The sequence below is a fragment of the Phocoena sinus genome, chromosome 10, assembly GCF_008692025.1.
Source record: "Phocoena sinus isolate mPhoSin1 chromosome 10, mPhoSin1.pri, whole genome shotgun sequence".
NCBI lineage: Eukaryota > Metazoa > Chordata > Mammalia > Artiodactyla > Phocoenidae > Phocoena > Phocoena sinus.
In genome coordinates this window covers 55,582,033-55,597,916 of record NC_045772.1, presented here as the reverse complement: position 1 = coordinate 55,597,916, position 15,884 = coordinate 55,582,033, and positions in this window count along the sequence as shown.

Sequence of the window (15,884 nt, the reverse complement as noted above, 5' to 3'; positions counted from 1 at the left end):
CTATGGGACAAAGGAATGTCATGCAGCTGCTAGGACAGATAGAGAACAAATTAGACTCACTGCCCTCTGAAGGTTCTTTCAAAAACAAGGTCTACACTCAATTATTTGAACTGAATTGGGAACCCAAAGGCTTACTAGCCAGACAGGAGCACACTTTAAAGATACTGTAGACCTGTCACCCTCTCTGATGTGGGCCCTGCTTGGAAGACCCTTTCAACTGTAAAATTTTCTTTCCATTGGCATCACCTGCGCTCTGGGACTGTACTTGTGGGGAAGTCAGATCTTAACTTGCCTCCATCCAGAAAACACAATGACTTTCTTTCTTAGAAGTAGTCATAAGAGTTCTTCAACTGTTTAGGAAGACAATACCAGTAGATCAAGTAGCCCTCAAACTACAGAAATCTCACCAAAATGAGGCTACACTTGGTTAATGAAGGGACCTTTCCAAAGGGAAAACTAAGATAACTAACTCGTTTATAACCACTCTGCAGGCAATTGTCGATACTCCAATTAGAAAAGTCTCCAATTAGGAAAAGTGGTACAAAATTTGTTCCTAAAGTGATCACATTGGACCTGAAAAGATTCAACTCACTGTCCAGTGTTGTTATAGATGATAGAATTGGCCTAGATTGCTTCCTTGCAGGCAAAGGCAGAGTTTTTGCAATCACTAGTGTATCCTGTTGTATCTTGGGCTTTAATGCATCGGCCAGTGAAAAAGGTAATATAGAAAATTAAGGAGAACACCACTTGGAATTCTAAGGTAGACACTGATGACTTATGGAAATTGCTCTGCTGGTTGTGTCCTAGACTCTGTGTGTCCAGGTTGAAGTCAATACTGCATATTAGTCTCATCCTGCTGCTCTTAATCACCAGGAAATTCACCAGAAGCCAAGGTGCTATAGAAACAAGGGTGGATAAAGTTGAGGAAAATAATTCTCCAAGGGTCTCTTGTACTTCTATATGTCTTGTGGGTAGAGGCATTGCCCCTTGTCCTAGGATATCTTTACAGGGTTATCTGTATTGCAAACAGCCTTGGAAGATAGAGATAGTATCTACTTATGAAGCAAAGATATGTATTTTTTCTATTCAGTATAATAAAAAAAAAAAATTCCGTCTGAACCAAAGTACCCAACTTAATGCCCTGAGTGCCCTAAACTTAGGGATCCTCTCCTACAATGCACTGCATGTACAGTTGTCAACTGGCTCTCTTCATGTTGCTCTGTAGGAATTGGGGCTCAGGGAACCAATGCAAAAATGCTAATATTCTGGCTACTGTTCTGGTTGTGAGTAATAAACTGTCCTTCATCTCTGACCCATGAAACTGTGCCTGGTTAACTTGTGAGCTTGTAAGAACCGTAAAGTCTCAGACCTTTACAGTACCTGACAGTGTCTATGTCCAGTAAAATCCAGGTAAGAGAATGGTCATAGCTGTATTGGTGAAGACCAAATTCTGGAAACAAAATAACTATTAAAAGGAGAATAGGTTAAAAAAATTGTTGTAGTATTAATATATCTATACAATGTATACTATAGAGCTATAACTACATGGCTAAAAAAATTAAAGAACCGATAAGCCCAATAACATGGATGAATCCCAAATACAGTATGTTGTGTGACAGAAGTCAGACACAAAAGAGCACATACAATGTGATTCCATTTACATAGCATACAAGAATCTATCAATATCAATATCAAAACTGTGAAGGTCCAGAAACAAGGAAAATCTGAGAAAATATCACAGCCAAAAGAGCCTAAGGAAACATGACAACTAAATGTAACATGACATACTAGATGATATCCTGGAACAGATAAAGAACGTAAGGTAAAAACTAAGGACATCTCAATAAATTATGGACTTTAGTTAATAATAATGTATCAATATTGAATCGATTGTGACAAATATACCACACTAAGTAATTATTGGGGAAACTGTGTATGGATATGAGTATGGGAACTCTCTGTACTATCCTCACAACTTTTCTGCAAATATAAAGCTATTCTAAATAAAAGATTTATTTAGATTAAAAAACGGCTAAGCATCCTCAGAGAAAGGGAGGGAGAGAGAGAGACAGTGTGACAGCATGAGCTGACTTCTGAGGCACATGAATACAATCAGTTTTAAATTTTTTTTCAATTTTCCATACTTATTGCAATTATATTGTTTTATCTCTCATATTTTCTATTAGTCATTAATCAGATTTTCAAGGCCCCTTAGGAACACAATCAGTATCTAATTTGTATGTAGTGATAAGTCATCCATGGGTCATTTTCCCTCAGCAACTCTTCATTACTGGTGTTTAGACACTATTTCATACTGTGTTTATAGACAATGTTTACTATAAAAAAAAGAAACCAACTGGCTTCATTATAGACACCAGGATTGTGTTGTATCAAGTACCAGAGTTCTCCATACATTTTATAGAATTATCGTTTTAAGTGATTCATACCTCTTCCGAAGAATTCAAATAAAAATTGCTTGATATTAATGTCTCATAGTCAAAATATTATTTCAGCAAACAGGAAAATTAGGTCATGGCCATAATACCTTATAAATTAGGAACATTTTTTATAAATCTTTCAAATTATTGTTGCTTATTTTGAAAACAAACTCTCACATAAGTCTGGCTCCAAATTATCAAATTTGCAGAATGGGAGATACCAGCCAGTTGTCATTTAATTAACAATTTTGTCAAATATGGACATTACTAAAGAGTTTATTATCTATTCCACTGGCTTATAAGAAATGGATATTTCAATTAATTAAATGGAGAAGTGGAGAAACAACAGTGACCTTGATAGGACATAATGCCAAGTCTAACACAATTTGAGATCACAGGCAAAATGGGACGATTCATTCTATACTGCCAAAATGTTAACAGCTAATTCTTTAAGTAAAATATTTATAGAAATATCATAGACAAGAAACCTATGTGTCAAATTTGATTATAAGTTCAAGTAACATCATGATCATTCCATGTCTCTAGTTGTTTAAAATTAAAATGTGAAGATTCAGTATTAATACAAACATTGCTGAGAATTTTTAATAATCTAAAAATAAATTTAGTAGTAGCAATTCTGATTGGTTCATTAGTTATTCAATTTTCTATCACTACCTATGTCAAATGAAAATCAGGACATAAATGGATTAAAATGTTAATAACTGTTTAAGATGCATTTTTAACCCAATGTCTCATTAATCCTTTTGGTAATTTTGTAAGTCAGGAATGAAAGTATATACCCTAATATATCTTTTCTTTAAAAGAACTCACCAGAACAGAGCTAAATTATCTTCTTTATTTAATAAAAACATGTATAAACATTCTTAAATGTCCAAAAAGGTATGAATACATAACTGGAAATAAAGTTTTAATCTGATTTCCACTGAAGGAAAGATACAGCTGCATTTGGCCTGCCTAGTCTTATGCAAGTTAATCATTTAATATAAAACATAATCATATCAAAAATTTGTTTTTATATTTCCAAACAAATATTTGTAATATATTTTGCTCAAAAGAGATCACTAAATCAGTATGTAGCTTGTATGTCCTTTCTAAATATTAGATGTTGCAACAGAATTTTCTAAAGGAAGACTATGAAAAGAGAAAGAGATATTTGATTGCTATGAGTTTTCCAGATTACTAGGAATTAAATTTTTTCTTTATCTGTTATTGTATATCATTTTACCTTAAATTTCATTATAGGAATAAAAGTAGGTATCCAACAAAATATAATGAAGCCTGTAGGTAGAAATTACACTGCAGTAATCATTCCAGAAATGCTAGTAGACACACCACTGAAATTTTTTATTAATCTTATGAGACCCATAAAGGGCAGCCTTTGTTTAACAGGAACTTTTGATATTTATTACCTTGCTTCTAAAAGTTTTTTCCTTCTTCAACTTATGAGGTCATAAGTGCATCACTTTTCTTGAGTATTGTGTTATCACTGATATTCTAACTTGTTCTTAGTTTCTCTGCTCTAAATGCACAGGGTTCTAATACAATGTCCTTGAATATTGAACAGAATGTTTGTGTCTATATAGCTAGTGTTTCTAATAATGGCAGAAATGCTTCTGTTCAATGGGAAATAAGCTATAGTTTTAAAGTTTAAAATGAAAAACTGAAGTATATGTATGTATGACCCCTCAGTATTTATGTGTTCTTGTATGTGAGAGTAAATTCATGTATATAATTGTGTGGTGGGGAAACACGTAAATATATCATCTACACTAGACTCTACTGGCTACTGAAATAATCAATCTGATTTTTTTTCTGGTTACAGGATACCAGTTTGTTTTACTTTCCGAGAATATTTCTCCTTTTGGAAGAAAAGAGGCCTTTCAAATAGTTATTGCATAAACTATATATATTATATTTCTTAAACATAACTTTATGGCTTTATTACCTTAAATTTTTTTTTAAAAGTTGAAAGTTAGAACTGGATGACTTGGCCTTTTCTCTTGTCTCATTCCAGTTAAAAACTTACATATCTATTAATGGCCAGTAAACCTCTGAACAATCCCTTTTGAAGTTTGACCTTCTTCTAGAAAATCTGCTTAGCCTGACAACCATAGCTGTTCTTTCTGTCATAATGCTGCTTTTTTAGGGCACAGTGGAAATCACTTCACTTCTGGTCTCATGTCATGTTATGAGACTGGTACTTGCCACATTTGAACTGAATGTTTGGTGTGTTTTAGGAACATTCACCATGTTTCCAAGAGAAATACTGGCATGAAAAGCTATTTACTACTTTGATGAAAATGGGTTGAAGGAGTAGGGACTGAAACCAAGTACCCTAAAACCAAGTTCCTCTGATGAGTTTATGATTAACCTCTCTCTCCCAAACATTATTCCTTTTCTTGTCCAATACCTGGTTCTCCTCAAGATTGAGGAATGTCAAAGCAAAGGGGGTACTGAAACTGGGTATGACCCTGTAGGGCCCTTGCGGGTACAAGTCCTTCCTGTGTCCCCCATTTGCTTGTAGGAAATGGGTTCATTCAGCCTCCCTGACCTTCCCTGAGTTCCAAAGGGCAGATTCAAACAATTGCTAAACAGGGAAGGGAGGGAATTTAGAAACAAGGAAGAAACAGTGGAGAAACAATAGTGCAGCCTTGGGGCAGGATCCTGGCTCCTCTTCAAGGGATATACATAACAATATCTTTCAGTTCTTCTGCAGCAACTAAGGCCTGCCCCCACCTAAGTGGAGGATGGTAACTTCAGGCTACACACAAGATCCTGGATTTCTGCCCTGTTACCTCAGCACCAACCAATCAGAAGAAAGCCAAGTACCCTGCAGCCCTCACTCCAAATTTTACCTATAAAAATTTTCTCCCTGAAAACCCTTGGGAGTTTGGGGTTTTTTGAACACAAGCCACCCATTCTCCTTGCTTGGCCCTGCAATAAACCTTTTTCTGCTCCAAACTCTGACTTTACAGTTTGTTTGGCCTCATTGTATACATCAGGCATACAAACTTACCTTCAGTAAGAGCTTGGGAAGGAAACCAAAGCCAAAATAGTATAGACTAAATAAAGTTCATTTTTCTGCACATCCAAAGAAAAAAAGAAAATATGTTGAGGTCTCCTGACACAGATTTGCATTCCAGCAGATTGCTTCAATGTGAAATTAATTTAGATCAATTTATTTGGCAGAGTGTGACATGTGACACTGTAAGATTTCATTTATAAGAGCTGAGATTCAAATATTGCTTTTATTTTAAGCAACCAAAAATGTTTTATAATCTCTGAGATTTTCAGTATTATTTGATATTTTGAAATATTGTTATGTAGAAGAAAGAAATGTAGTTAGAGATAAGTCAATTGATTGCTCGAATCATTTAAAAGTCCAGTTACTAATTCACCAAAATTTTACTGAGCAGCTGTATGTGCTAGGCAATTTTCTAACTGTGGGACTAGAATTGTGAATTAACTTGTCAAAAATCCCGACCTTAAATGGATTTTAGATTCTAAACAAAAAATAAATAAATAAATGAACAAAATAATTACTGTAATTTCATTATTCCCAGAGTTCTCTGTTTGTTGACTTTCCTCTGCAAAATTTAATTATACTTTTAAGGTTTCAAAATAATTAACCAACATACTCAAGTAAATAAGTTCCACAGCAAAGTTTAATGGTGAAAAGCAAGGAAGGCACAGTAGAATTAATGAAATCATAGAGATCCAGACATTTAATCCAGTGCCATCAAATAATATTCTTGCATTTAGACAGTTTATAGATTTATTTCAATAAGGGTTTTATTCAATCTATAGAAATACCTCTGATAAAAAATGTGTAGACTTCTCCGTTAACTCCAGTAATATGATTTTTGCTTCACCTATAAGATTTTATGTCATGAGCATTTCATATCTTTGCTTATATATTTCAATTACTGATTTCAAAATCAATATTTTAAGGTGTCATAAAGACAAGTATTCTATGAGATCCAAGTTGCCTTTAAATTGGACAAATTTAGTATAGCTTCAGAATGTTTTTTTTAATACATGGCTTGTAGAATCTTCTTTGGTGATTCAAATGAGAACTCTTCCAATTTGGCTCAGTTTAGTGGCTATTAGACTGAAATTGAGGAAACCTGATGTAAGATAAGACTTGAGGTAAGACATTTACATTATCCTGGCCATGGCTTTTCCTCTGTTAATAAGGCCAGTGATATATAAAGTCCTTTCCCAAATCAAATTCCTCAAACTACTCTGTAAAACAACTATAAATGTGCGCATTCTGTATTGGAGCATCTTGAAATCCCTAAAATGAACACCTCAGGCTAAATTTTAAAAGTGGCTTTCTTTAAAAGATGTATACAAGCAGAAATTGAGAAGTCTGTAAGGAAGATTTGCTTGAGTATAGTGATTACAAAAGAAACTAAAAAGAGCAGCTAGCAGAAATACCAATGAATTATTCTTCAACTGTGGTATTAATGAACACTATACATAATGCTGAAATCTCATAAAGAGGTCATCACATTTTGCAGATGTATTTACCAATAAAAGTCTTACCTTAACTCTGAGTTAAGTCTGTGATTCCTACTTTGAATCTTATAAGAATACTTTCAAACATCCACCTTCTTACACTCACTGGAAAGCAAGCCTGGTTATTGCAGTAACATTTGTAACTAAGATGTATTCAAGAAAGGTGATTTTGTGTTTATAATTTAAGGTAACTATTATAAAGTTGTCTTCTTCAGTATTTTATTTGTTGACAAGATCTGGTAATGATGTAGAATTCGAACCAGATCTATGAGGAATAGATGAAAACCCTGAATTACTAAGTTCCGTGATAAAAAGATTTGGAGAACAAGATGGTATTTAGTACAAGATAATTCTATAAAAGCATGGTATTTTTAATGAAATAATATTATTTGTTTATGGTCAGAAAAAAATGTGAAATTTTTTGCATTCAGCCCTGAAATGCCATTAGTTGGTCTATGCCTCACTGTGAACCCAATATTTCCATAGAACTCAGTGAACTCATTTATAGCATATCCACCATCATCCCTGGCCTATGAATATCAGCCTCTGCTTTTTAAAGATGTAGTTTCTTCCTTTACCAATACATTTCTCACTGTTTAGCTGAAGCATATGACTGTGGACCCTCTTATAACAAAGTCTGAAAGTGTGTACACAGACTACATTTAACAATTCCACTAAAACAGTCTTATCTAAGTCTCTAAATTCCATCCTGTACATTTGCCAAAGTATTCTGGCTGCTTGACTTAATTTTGTCTACCATAGATCCAGATTTCTATCCATCAACCAAATGAAACAAGTGCAAATTCTTCCAGCTACTCCTGCTGGCACACTGAATCCAGTGTATTTCATAGACATACCATGCTGATAAACTCACTTTTCTTTTAAAACTGTACATTTCCATATTTGGTTAAACATCCCCAGCATTTATATCCCAATGTATTCTCATGATTTTAATTTCTATATACTTTATGAAAATACATTTTGTATTTTCAAGTGTATACTATTTGTTAAAGGTTTAACATTGTTATTATTCCTCCCACCTCTCCTAGGTAGCACAATTACAACTTTCCTTTAATTACATGGAGATAAAGGATGGCTAGTTTTAGGTATAAAGAGAATTGTCCCTTTCTTTGAAAATATCAGCCTCTTCAAACTTTGAAGGGAAAGTCATATCAAATAAAGAAAGTAAGGCTGCCCAGCTGCCAAGTAAGATTCAGTAAAGTTTGAGGGCTCAGACTTAAATTATCGAAATATTTCCATTCTATTTTTTGCTCTTTTTTGCCAATCGATGTGATCTTATCAGTGACCTGAAGAGTATGGATTTAAGCGTCTTTGAAAGTCAACAATGCACAAGATTGAAACATGAGTTTGATTTTAGTTTGCCAAAGAACTGTGACTTCCAGGAAAAAAAGTATAGCATAGTAATATAAAGTGTCCGATTGTCAGTATACGACTTGAGACAAGACTCTGGAAATTTGGACTTGTATTTCCATTTGTTTAAGCTCTCTACAGTTTTAGAAGAGGGAAAAAACAAAGGCCTCTATGCAAATTCATATGGATTCTCCACGGACCCCAAATATCCGAAACAATCTTGGAAAAGAACAAAACTGGAAGATTCACAGTTTGTGACTTCAAACACTACAAAGATACAGTAATCAAAACAGTTAGGTACTGGCATAAATACAGACATATAGACCAATGGAATACAATAGATATATCAGAAATAATCCCTTGTATACATGGTTGAAGTATTTTGTTTGTTTGTTTGTTTTTTTCTTTTTTTTTTTTTGCAGTACGCGGGCCTCGCAATGCTGTGGCCTCTCCCGTCGTGGAGCACAGGCTCCAGACGCACAGGCTCAGCGGCCATGGCTCACGGGCCTAGACGGCCCACAGTATGTGGGGTCCTCCCGGACCAGGGCACGATCCCGTGTCCCCTGCATCGGCAGGTGGACTCCCAACCACTGCGCCGCCAGGGAAGCCCGGTTGAAGTATTTTTTATAAGGATACCAAAACCATTCAATGGGGGAAAGGACAGTCTTTTAAACAAATGATGCTGGAAAAACTGTCTATCCACGTGCAAAAGAATGAATTTGGACCCTTAACTAATTCCATTATAAAAATTAACTCAAAATGGATTAAACACTTTAATGTAAGACTAAAACAATAAAAAACCTAGGAAAAACATAGAACAAACGCAGTGACAGTGGATTTCGCAATGATTACTTGGATAGGATATCAAAGACAAAGGCAACAAAAAATACAGACAAACTGGACTTCATGAAAAATTTTCAAATTTAGTACATCAAAAGACACTATATTGCAAATTATATGTTTGATAAGGGATTAATATCCAGAGTATATAGATAACTCCTAAAACTCAATAACAACAACAAAGAAAACTGCATTGAAAAATGGACAATGGACTTGAGGTGACATTTCTTCATATAAGATATACGAATGGTCAACAAGCATATGAAAAGATGTTCAACATTACTAACCATTAGGGAAATGTAAATCAAAACTACAGTGAGATACCACCTCAACCCTTGCTATCAAAAAGGAATGTGTATTCTGCTGCTTTCAGATGAAACGCTCTACATGTATCAATTAAGTCCATATGATCCAGCAGCTCCACTCCTGGGTATATATCCAACCCCCCCCCAAAAACCAAAAAACACTAATTCAAAAAATATATGCACCCCAATGTTCATAGCAGCATTATTTATAATTGCCAAGATATGGAAGTGTCCATCAACAGATAAATGGATAAAGAAGATGTGGTGTATATATACAATGGAATACTACTCAGCCATAAAAAAGATGAAATTCTGCCATTTGCAGCAACATGGATGGACTTGAAGGGCATTATGATAAGTGAAATAAGTCAGAGAAAGACCAATACTGTATGATATCACTTATATGTGGAATCTAAAAAATACCACAAACTAGTGAATATAACAAAAAGAAGCAGACTCACAGATAATAGAGAATAAACTAGTGGTTACCACTGGGAAGGGGGAGGGGCATCATAGATGTGGGGGAGTGAGAGGTACAAATTACTGGGCATAAAATAGGCTCAAGGATGTACTGTACAACATGGGGGATAGAGTCAATATTTTGTAATAACTGAAAGTGGAAAGTAATCTTTACAAATTGTATTAAAAAACTGAAAACTAAGAGAGGAAATAAAATAGAATCATATAAAATATTTAAAACCAGAGAAAGGGAAGATAACAAACAAAAGCAAAAAATACAAACCAGTTACAAACAACATGGTAGATATTAATCTAAACACATCAATAATCACTCTAAAGGTGAACGGTTTAAATACACCAATTAAAATACAGAGATTATCAGAGTGAATTTGGAAAAAAAAAAAAAAGACCCAACTCTACTGTCTATAAGAAATCCACTTTAAATATTTAAAAAATCCAGATAGATTAAAAGTAAAGGGATGGATAAAGACATACCATGCTAACACTAATGTAGCTGGGTTAGCTACATTACTTTCAGATAAAGCCAAGTTCAGAATATGGAAGAGTATCAGGGAAAAAGACAGACATTAAATAATAATAAAATAGTAATATCCTCCAGGACGGCATAATCTTAAATGTGTGTGCACATAACAAAAGAAAGTAAAACTGTATGAGGCAAAAACTAACAGAACAGCAAGGAGAAATATTCACTATTATAGCTGGACAGACTTCAGCACTCCTCTCTCTGTAATTTATAGGGTTAAGCAGTCAGAAAATCAGTAAGGATATTGTTGACTTGAACAGCACCATCAATTAGCTTGATCTAATTGACATTTATAGGATGCTTCATCCAAACCACCAGGATACATATTTTTCTGAAGTACAGATGGAACAGTCACTAAGATAAACCACTTTCTGGGCCACAAAACAAACTCTAATTCAAAAGAAAATAAATCACACAAAGTATGTTTTCAGATCACAGTGGAATTAAACTAAAAATCAATAATATGCTATCTAGATAATTCCTAATTATTTGGAAATTAAATAACACAACTGTAAATATCACGTAGATGAAAGTAGAAATCTCAAGAATTTTAGAAATAGTTTGAATTAAATAAAAATGAAGATACTAGTTATTAATATTTTTTGGATACAGTGAAAGCAGTATCCAGAGGGAACTTTATAGCATTAAATGCATATATTAGAAAAGAAGAAAGATCTATAATCAATAACTTAAATTTCTACCTTAAAGAAGAGCAATTTAAGGCTAAAGTAATCAAAGAAAAGATAAAATAAAAATCAAAGCAGAAAGCAAAGAAAATGAAAACAGGATAGGGAAATTCCATAAAACTAAGAGGCAGTTCTTTGAAAAGCAATCAATACAACTGCTACACATTTAAGGCTGACTAACAAAAAAAGTAAGGAGATACAAATTACTAGTATCAGAAATGAAAGAAGGACCGTCACTATTGATTTCACGGACATTAAATGACTGTAAAAAGAATACTATGAACACCTTTATTCCCACAAATTTCTTAATTTAGATGAAATAGACCAATTCCTTTAAAGATACTGACTACCAAAACTCACACAAGGAGAAATCGACAATCTTAATAAGCCTGTATCTATTAAAATTCAATCAATAATAAAAAATCTTTTAATAAAGAAAGCACCAGGCCTGGAAGAGTTCACTGGTGAATTCTACCAAATATTTAAGGAAGAAATCATACCAATTCTCTACAATTTCTTCCAGAAAATAGAAGTAGAGGGAACACTTTCTAACTCATTTTATACAGGAAAAACCGGAGGCTGCCAGGGCCAGGCGAGGGTTGAATGGGTCAAGCACAGAATTTTTTTAGGCTAGTGAAACTATCCTCTGTGACACCTGTTGACCTAAAACAAACAGACTGCCAGATATTTCTCCAGCAAAGATGGATTTTTTTCAGGATTAGCAGAGAGTTGCAATCTGCAACAATGGAAAGTTCAGTTCCTCACATGGCAAGGGAAGGAGAACGCTTTTATAAAGGAAGGAAAAGAAAGTTGGGAGGGCTACAGTAAAAAAAGTGTCCATGCCTTTTCATTGGCTGCATCCTTACCAAGACCAGGAGTCTTTCTTCTTCCATTTGGGTTCTGCTATCGTTGCAGGGCAAGACAGCTCCTCCTTCTGGTCTCCCTACTCTATTTAACTGAGGTTTCTGTTTACTAATTATTTACACACTAATGGTGGTTACATGACATGCCGCTACTTAGTTAAAATCCACAGAATTTTACAGCACAAAGAGTAACCCTTACTGTATGCAAATATTTAAAAAAATCATTTAGGCAGTAAAAGGATGCCAGTATGGTATGTAGAAAGTGACAAAACAATCTATTACACAAATGTATATAACAACTTCACTGAAAAATGTGGGGTAAAAGATGTTAACCTAAGTAGCTTTTGAATTGAGTGGAGTCTGTAAGACTAAAGACAAAAGAAACCATACATAATCACTGTACTCTAGATGGTACATTTCTTTCCATGGCAGCATGCGTTAACAATTCTGGCATCTGTATACTTGTAAATTGGAATTGAACAAAATGGAGGATGGTTGGAACAAGGTTTCTCACTATTGGAGCATGGATTTGCATACAAGGAAGGGAAGGAGGCTATAATGATGCATATGGCAATGGATTAAAGTTAAAGACATCATTATGAACTCATATTTAGCTTAACAGAGATACAGATTGTTACATATAGACATATATATGTACACACACACACACACGCACACACACACACACACACACGCACCTGCAGGTTTAGTATGCACATGTTTCCTTGTTCTGTCAGCTGAGAGATCCTGGATCTTCTCTGCAAATACCATTCCAATAAAAGAAATCAGGGCACCTTTAGTCGCTGATTTTAGCCCCGGGTAGGAAATACACAAGATGAGCCTGGATCACATTTAGTGCCAGAAAACAAGGAAACACTAAAAGAAAAATCAAGACAAAAACAAAAAGCATAATGACAGGTGTATGTCAAAGGGACATAGGAGCCAAATGAAAGACCTCCCAATGGTCAAAGTGAGAACAATCTAAGTGAAAACATAAACAATATTGATTAAAACCCAAAGTACAAAATACATTTTCTTGAGGTCATGCGGATATAAATGAATGATTGAATAAACAGATGAGTGTGGGAAAATAGACAAATCTCTCATGAAAAAAATATTCAAATAAATTATGTAGATCCTGGGCCCTCAGTGAGGTGGGACATAGCCCACCCTTCCTCATTAAGTTCACGCTTCCTTCCATAGTGACTTCCTTCCAAAAACTATACCTTGACTATAAAGAAACCTAACAAATATCACCTAAAGAAACCAAGTAAGGTGATCAAGTTTCACATCAATAGGGATAAGTCATGTTGATAGTATATTCCCTTGTTATGTGATGAAAATGGCATTTTGCCTCTGTGGTCTTCCTTCCAGAAACCCATAACTCTAGTCACACCATGATAAAAATATTAGACAAATCCTAATAGAGAGGGTATTCTACAAAATACCTGACCAGCATTCCTCAAAACTGTTAACGTCATTGAAAACAAGGAAAATCTGAGAAACTGTCACAGTCAAGAGGAGCCCAAGGATACATGATGTCTAAATGTAACGTGGAAATCTGGATGGGATCCCAGAACAGAAAAAAAAGATAGTAGGTACAAACTAAGGAAATCTGAATAAAATATGGCATCCATTTTGTCTTAATCTTGAATTCCAGTGATTCCTGTAAATTATTCCACTGAATTTTGAGTCCAGTTTAATAACCTATTAGACAAACAAAGAAACTTTGTTCCCCAAGGGTAAGATAGAAAAGTCTGGAATTTATTAATACAGTCACAAAAGGAAACTCAACTCACATTTACAGATTTTAAAGTATCCAAAATGTTGTCAAAAACCTAAAAATATTTGTGGGGTCCTCGGAACAGCTTAATTGCTACAGGGAAAGTTTAAAAGTCACTTTTTTTTTTTTTTTTTTTTTTTTTTTTTGCGGTATGTGGGCCTCTCACTGTTGTGGCCTCTCCCGTTGCAGAGCAGAGGCTCCGGATGCGCAGGCTCAGCGGCCATGGCTATGGCTCACGGGCCTAGCCGCTCCTCGGCATGTGGGATCTTCCCGGACCGGGGCACGAACCCGTGTCTCCTGCATCAGCAGGCGGACTCTCAACCACTGCGCCACCAGGGAAGCCCTAAAAGTCACTTTTATTCTCTCTCAGATTATTGTATATGCTATCCTGCTGATCGAAACTGTTGACAATGACAATGCCATGTGTCAAGTATCATAAAATGAACATAACAAATAATAAATCATCCATAGCAAGTCAAGAAACAGGCTCCATTGTGGAGGATATTTATTTTTTTAATGTCTCAGGGTCACCTGGTAGGTATAAAGATGTCTTTAAATGCCTTCCTTGGACATACAAAAGTACACTGTGGTGATACAGTGATGATCTGATGGATGAAACTGAGCTGACTAAACCTTATCTCAATACATCCATTCTTTTCTGGATGAAATGGATTTACTAGTGCACAGAATTTCATCCATGAGAAACTTTCTACTATTGGCCTGAAGGATGGGGAACAGATAACTTCAGTACATCACACTTTTTTTGATTACTGAATATTCATAAATAAGCTTTTTAGAGGAAAAAAAATCAGAAAAGATTTTTTTTAAGTATGGGAACATAGATTTTGTCCACTTATATTCTTGTATATACTTGCATTCATCTATACTTTAACCATTTCAATAATTCAATAATTATATATTGTTTATTACAATAATTCAGGAAAACATCAATTTACACTGTACAAGTGATACACTGTATCATCCTGTCCCTGATTTATTCTTTATGCTCTTTAAGTCAATTTCTCAATAAGGAAAAGTGCCATCATGCAGCAAAACTAACATAGACAAAACTATACAAATTAGGATGTTAAACAGTGTCCAACTCTAGTCTCTGCTTCTGTGAGCCAGGTCTAGAAGGGTGAATCAAGGGCTAATGTGGGGGATTATAGTACAGGCTCTAGGATCAGACTGCTTAATTTGAGTTCTTGCTCCACCACTTGCCAGACTGCTGATTTAGGGCAAAATATGCTTCAGTCTTCTCATCTATAAAATGGGGGGAAAATAGCAGCAACTATCATGCGGCTGGTACCCAGCCAATAAACGAGTATATTCTCACCAGTCATTTACAGCTACTGTCCGTTCTGAGTGGGCTGTATGTACCTCAATTCTGATGCACTAATCTGATGCCATATCCATTGTAAATACTTTGAGAGTCACTTATGTCTACATCATAGAATGTTTGTGGTTACTAAATGAGTTAATTACATGAAAGAACTGATTCAGTGTCTGACAATGAGTTTTCAAAATATATATAATGTTCTACTATAAATCTCAAGAAATTGAGGTTCTGCTGGGTATTAACTTGGAGGAAAGACTCCTTGGCTCCTATGACATCAAGGTGCTTAAGCCAAAATATTTTGGGTACCACATTTTGAATAGAATGCACTTGAGAGATGTCTTTGGCTTAAAGAACTGATAGTAATCATTAAGAGGTCCAGAGGAAAGGAAAGCAAAAAATCTGCTTAGAGCTATTCTATTATGTGTAGCTATTGGGGGCGGGGGGAGAGAGAGGGAAGGAGGGAGAGAGGGAGACTAAAGAATTTTGTTGTCTATGGAGAATTACCAAAGCAAGAAAAGATAAAAGTACTCAGCTTGAACACCCTGAAGGTGGCAGCTAAACGTATTTAGCTAAGGGTTTCTCCATTGTTGAATAAATATCTCCATAACCTCAGTGGTAAAAAAATAGGTGTAAATGAGCTTCAACTATATGTAGGGAGATCTTAATTTCTGATAATTCAATACATTTAAGCTTATTCACTATGATTTATCTGAG